Source organism: Hydra vulgaris, chromosome 12 (genome assembly GCF_038396675.1).
Source record: "Hydra vulgaris chromosome 12, alternate assembly HydraT2T_AEP".
NCBI lineage: Eukaryota > Metazoa > Cnidaria > Hydrozoa > Anthoathecata > Hydridae > Hydra > Hydra vulgaris.
In genome coordinates, this window is record NC_088931.1 from 34,515,001 (window position 1) to 34,522,179 (window position 7,179).

The following is a 7,179-nucleotide window of genomic DNA, read 5'->3' on the forward strand; positions in this document are numbered from 1 at the left end:
TATTTATCGTATCAACAATTTGTTGACATTGAGCAAACTGAAATTCAGAGGAAAGATTTGCAACAGGTTGAGCTCTACATATAAATTATGGACCTCCAAAAAGACATTTAATCATAAATGATAAAATTGTTTTAGCTAACTTTTCAGGATATTTTACTGCTTGACCAAACAAAGCACCTCTTTGGTTAAGTAATGAAGCTTTGACATAGATCTCATCAATTAGCATTATGGAAGTTCTTTTCAATGGATTTAAATTCATAAAAATACTATTTATGAAACTTAGGTCCTCCATTGAGCTTATTTTTGAAGTCAATTGTGTTAAAGTCCTTATACTTGGCAACTTGTAGTCAATACAAACAATCATATAAACTTCGTCGCATAGCAAAATACTCATATGCTCTACATATAATATCTGAAGTATATAAAAATTCACCAACATTTCACCAAAAATTCAACTAACTTTTCTCATAGCATTAAGGTGTTCGAATAAATAATGGAACACCAAGTTTGTACATTTTTGATTGTATGTGTAAACTTTTTTTATTAAGCTGGAAAACAATAACATCGTTATTATCACTTAACAAAGATTGAATATCAACAAATATTAGTTCATCCTCTTTTAGAAAATCATTTAACTCATCTGGTAAAAATGCTTCGAAAACCGCTTGAAGTTACAGTTTTTCTTACTTTACTTGCTGGTGTGGTTAAACAACTAGGCGGAATATTTTTAAAAACAGATGGTGGGTTTAAAGGTCGTTGCTTACCATACTTGCTTTCAAAAGGTGCTTCATTTGGCCAATGAAGTTGACATACTGCTGTGTAGTCTGTAACAATAAAACCAGTTCTTGGGATAGCTTCACTACATCTTTTTCTCTCCTCTAGATTCTTCGGGAATTTATAAATTGATATTTTTGTTGTAGTTGAGTATTGATATTTTTGTTGTAGTTGTAATTGATATTGTAGTTGTATAAATTGATATTTTTGTTGTAGTTGAGATAGTTCGACTTGCAAAGAGATACACAGCATTTTAAAGGCATTTTAATTATTAAAAAAACTTACTGTTAGTTTGACAATATTATTACCTTACAAGGTAACGCCTTGAACCTTACAACGTTATCGTCTTGAAGTTGCGCTATCTAATTTATAAACCAATCAAATTTTAAAGATTTATTAAAAAAGCGGGAACACAAACTTTCGTCTTATGATAAAAGATGAAAATGTAAACACAGTATTAGGAATTGGCCTTCAGTTTAACAACTTTGTTGCGCGATGTCAAGGCCTGTTATTATAGAAGGCCGTGGTCACACATAATACAATATTCTGAAACTAATAAACAAACATCTAAATTTCTATAAGTAAATTAATTCTTTGATCATTGCCTTCATATCCTATCTTATTTTCATATCATAATCTATTATGGTATTATTTATATAACATATCACAACAATATTATTAAACTTGTGATGTTCAAATATCATATGAACATTCTCTAACATGTTCATATGATATTTGAATATAGTTCTTGAGAATATTATCTGCAAACAATTGACTGATGCAAGTTCAAATGTTGTCAAAAACCAAGCATGCATGCATGGGACACTGCAGTGTCCCACAAAGAAATGCTGGTTTGAAAGTCAAATTTTCTTTATTAAAAAAAATATTAAAATAGGGGGGAGATAAATATTAAAATAGGGAGGTTTCTGTAACTTTTTTTAGGCTCCAAAACTTTTAACTTTATATATAATAAGGTTCATAAAACTTAAGGGACTTACGAACTACATTGAGGAACAAAAACAGGATATTTACAGAAACTTTTCAATTTTTAATCTGGAGTACCACAGTGTAATTGGGAAAAAAGTCTCTGGGCTTAGTATTCAAAGTAATATGATCTAAAGTAATATATAAATTAAATAAAATGCTTTAAAATGCATGCAGTTATACATATAACTCCTGATAGTTAACTATATGTATAACTAGTTATACATAAAATTTATTATATAAACTTATTTTTTAAGTTTATGCTTGAACAAATTAGTACCAATTAAATCAAATTCAAGATTTAGTTCAAGTTCAAGTTCTTATTTGTTCATTGTTTTTCACTATTTTATATTTATTTGTTCAAATTTGTTAACTAGTACTAATTCTAACTACAGTAGGAATATTTATCATTGTTGAACGTGATTTTATTAGTAACTTAATTTTACTTTCAACATATTTTGACAACACCCTTTACATTTTAAATGAAGACGGCTTTACTTTTCTATTGATGTTAAATTTATTACATTTCAATAACTCAGATTGAATTTTAACTGAATTATTGTAAGCTTTGTAAGGGTTTGCTGTATATAAAAAGGTGTTGTAAATAAAGTAAAAATAATATATTTATATATATATATATATATATATATATATATATATATATATATATATATATATATATATATATATATAAATATATGTATAGTATTTAGGCTATGGGATCATCCATAAATGATGCCAGTAGATAGAGGGGCAGTGTGAGTTTAACAATAATTGACAATGGGGAGGGGATGTTGAGACCAAAATAATGTCAATTAAAAAATTGAATTAAAAAAAAAAGTAACATATTTTATTTTTAAAAAAAGTAAAACAATTTATGCTAGCTATGAGCAGGTTTTAGAGGTATTTACACCAACAATGTGGTCTAAAAACTTCTTGCTTTTGTTGCTTAAAACTGTAGAGGATCATAGGAAAAACAATTTAAATTCAGAAATTAGCTTGCTTATCTGAAAGAACAATTTGTGTTTTTTTTTTTTTTTAGTACTGTTGAGAATAAATCTATAATTGAACAAGAAAAAAATTGATGGTATATGCATTTTTTATATTATATTAACAATTCAGATATACCATCATAATATGATAACAAAAACTGGCATCATTTTCAATAGAAATGGCAAAAAATTGACTGAGTTTGATTAAGGGTGAAGGTGTTCAATAAACGGGTCATCATCTGACATCATTATGCATAGATGACCCTATGATTTAGATAAAATAAGTAATCAATTTGCCATATTTCTCTTAAGAAAGTGTAAGAAAAAAGCATTGTTATGCTGAGAACCTACCTATTGAGCAAGCTTTGACCACCTATTTTATAAATTTGAGAGACAGAAGTGGAAGTGCAAATCGCAAAAGAACAAATAACAATGCTCTAAATTGATTTTAACTTTGTAGACTAACATTAATATAGTATTTAGAAATAATAAATGAAGTTTAGATGATTTTTATAATTTGTATTTATTTCCATTAATTATCAGTTGTCAGTCTCTATTTTATAAAATGAATTAAAAAACTATTTATTTATAGTATAATAATAATACATAAATACTAGTTTCCTAATGCTATTATCATCACAATGTTAATGGTATTCATTTTAAAGTGAAATTTTGTATCAATTTTATTGTTTTAATGTTATATATATATATATATATATATATATATATATATATATATATATATATATATATATATATATATATATATATATATAATATATATATATTATTTTTACTTTATTTACAACACCATTTGATATACAACAAACCCCTACAAAGCTTACAATAATTCAGTTAAGATTCAATCTGAGTTATTGAAACGTAATAAATTTAACATCATTAGAAAAGTAAAGCTGTCGTCATTTAAAATATAAAGGGTGTTGTCAAAATATGTTGAAAATAAAATTAAGTTACTAATAAAATCACATTCAACAATGATAAACATTCTTACTGTAGTAAAAAATAGTATTACTGCTAAATTTGAGCAAATAAATATAAAATTAACAAAAACAATGAATAAATAAGAACTTTAACTTGAACTTTAACTAAATCTTGAATTTGAGTTGATTGGTACTAATTTGTTTAAGCATAACCTTAAAAAATAAGTTTTTATAACAAATTATATGTATAACTAGTTATACATATAGTTAACTATCAGGAGTTATATGTATAACTATATGCATTTTAAGGCATATTATTTTATTTAAACATTACTTTGGATCATATTACTTTGAAAACTGGACCCAGAGGCTTTATTCCCAATAACACTGGTACTCCAAATTAAAAATTGAAAAGTTTCTGTAAATATCCTGTTTTTGTTCCTCAATGTAGTTCGTAAGTCCCTTAAGTCTTAAGGACCTTATTATATCTAAAGTTAAAAGTTTTGGAGCATAAAAAAAAGTTACAGAAACCCATCTCCATCCTATTTTTTTCTTTTTTTTATAAAAAAAATTGGGAATTCTTTGACTTTCAAATCTGCATTTCTTTGAGGGACACTGCAGTGTCCCATGCATGCAAGATTGGTTTTTAACAACATTTCAACTTGCATCAGTTGATTGTTTGCAAATAATTTACTCAAAATCTAAATTCAAATAACTATTATATTATCCTAATAATACGTCTATTTGCACAAATCTTAATCTTACTTCTATAAAGAAAGATAAACATTATTGGTGGTACTTACATACTTGCTTGCCATTCTCTATATTAATATAAAATATTTTCACACAATATAAACGTAACGCAATGCAATGTCGATTTAAAAATTTTTATTTAGTTTTTTTTTAAAAGTTTTTTTTTTTAGTTTCCAGCTTTCAAATTAATTCCCATGCAAATCCCACATGAAACCCACGTGGGATTTCCCATGTGTGTAAATACCATATGGTTCCCACATGTAACCCATGTGGGATTACCCACATGGGTTTAAGGTGACAAATTTCCATACGGATACCACATGGGAAAAACCGTCCCACGTAAATCCCATCAATCCCACACGGAACCCACGCGTAACCCATGTGGGACGCGGTTTTATTTTTCACTGGGTATTAACATGTCTTGGTACAACCTCGGTCACATGCTTTCTACAGAAGCCTTTCAGCACTGTCTTACATAATTCTTGTTTTACGAGAACTACAGCTCTTCCAAATTTTCCTATCTTATTGCAGTGGTATCTGTATTGATTTTAACAATTCTACTAATTTTTCAGTAATGAAAAAAATAGTTTCTTAAAATTACTTTTAAAATCAGAAAATATTATTTATATTTTTAATTTCAAAAAAACAAGTTTTTCAAAACATTGGACATTGCACATTTATTCCATCCTGTATAATGATCAGGGCCGTTTCAAAGAAATTTTAATGTCGACTGACTATTTTAAAAAAAAAAAGTCCTCGTTAGCTGACATTTGTCGACAGCCAACTATAGTTTGAATTTTGTCGACTCCAGTGTCCAATTAACTCACTAATAAAATTTGTAAGGGGGCTAGATAACCCCTTACGCTCCCTACCCCATCGGGATGCCCCTGATAACGATGGTGTACATTTGTTGATATATCAGCATCTTCACTTTCCTAATTCATGCGTGCAATAAAATGAAAGATGAAAATAAAATAGAAATAAAAAATGGCAAAAGTGAAACTATATTCGAACAATTTACCAGCATTCATGATGACAGAAAAAGTGTGATTTTGTATTTTTACATACTGATGAACTTCAATTTTGTACTTTCACATACTGATAAACTGCTTTAGTTCTTCAGCTAGGTTTTTGCCAATCTTACTTGATTCACCAAATTTATCACACATGCATTCTGTTCAATTTTTTATAGATCAAATTGCGTATTGAATATAGATTTTATATAGATCAAATTGTACTATATATAAATCAAATTGCGTATTGAATTTACAAGCTGAATTTAGAAGCCATCATTGTGTGCACTCTGGCTTTTACTTGTAAAGAGCAGAGACGAAATTACATCAATGATAAGCAAGGTAGTGGAACACAACCTATCTCTAGGATATAAAATTCTTCAGTGCGTCCCTGTTATTTGACTGTTGCTTTTTAACATAAACTTGTTTTGCTGCGCAGAAAGTATACCACCCCAGCTATTCTTTTGCATTGTTCTCATTTTTATCAAATTAATTGCGAAGATGTTTTACATACTGTTATAGAAGCGCAAATCCTAAAAACCTCTTTTCTTCATTTAAAAAGAAAAAACTAAGATGTAAGCAAACATAAATAATTTTTTGTGAATTTTTATTTTTATTTAATAGTATTCTTTTGTGATGAAAGCGCTAAAAACCTTAATCCAAAACTCCAGCATCAGTGAAAACATTACACTTTCTGGCTAAGCTCCATCTTACATCTTCTGACTAAGACTTTCAGTTTTGCTTCACACTTGTTGTTCATATCTTCGTGAATAGCGTTTAGAGCGTCTATAATTAGAGAGTATGCTTGTTTTACCGCAAAAATGGCTTTTCCATGGGTTTACCAACGAATGTCTTTATGGCAATTCACAACAGCTGAATTATGCAAATGAGAAATAAAGATTGCCTAAATATGTAAAAAAACCTTAAAGAAAATGTTGCGCGTCTAACGGAATGAACCTAGCAAACAAATTTTTCTGCATTCTTCTATAACGCCCGGGCATATTTGTAGCATTGTAATTAACTTGACCGAGAAAGTTAGAAAAAGTAATTTCGAAGATATTGCAAAAATATTTTAAACCAAATAGGCCTAAGCTTTCTTCTGAGTGATTCTCCGTCGAAAAAATTGTTATGAGCCGTACCACTGGTACTTTATCATCAGGTAAATACTCATACAGAAAAACGGCTGTTAATTGCTCATCATACGATTTGTTCGGTGTTGAATTTTTGCATTTGTAGAGTTAATCTCTTTATAAATTATTTTTAAGAGATAAGGTGGGTTTTCCTTGCCAAAATTGCTGAATTTTTTAATGTGAGAGGTCGAAAAAGAGTTGAGTTTTGCTACCAGTTCCATGTAAAGTTATTCCAAAATATCTTAGTGATTTTACGGAATGCAAAACCATGCTAATAAAGAGTTCGTGTGATAGAAACCACCAGCTGTAGCGCATTTCTACAGTACGCTGTTTAATAGTGTTTGGTCCAGGAATGTGAAGTCGGAATTCGAATTCAAGAGTCTAGGAGTCCCGCCTGTTATAAAAATTATTGGAGTTTATTTAATTTTATATCAGCAAATAAAGAACTTTTATAAACTTTTTATTAACTTCTATAAGTTTATTAATTTAAACTTATTCAGCAAACAGTTATATGACTTTAAACCAGTAAAAGCAAGAACGCATCGAGTTACGCTGCTAATGGCAAGCCCTCCGGGATATAAATTATTCAAAA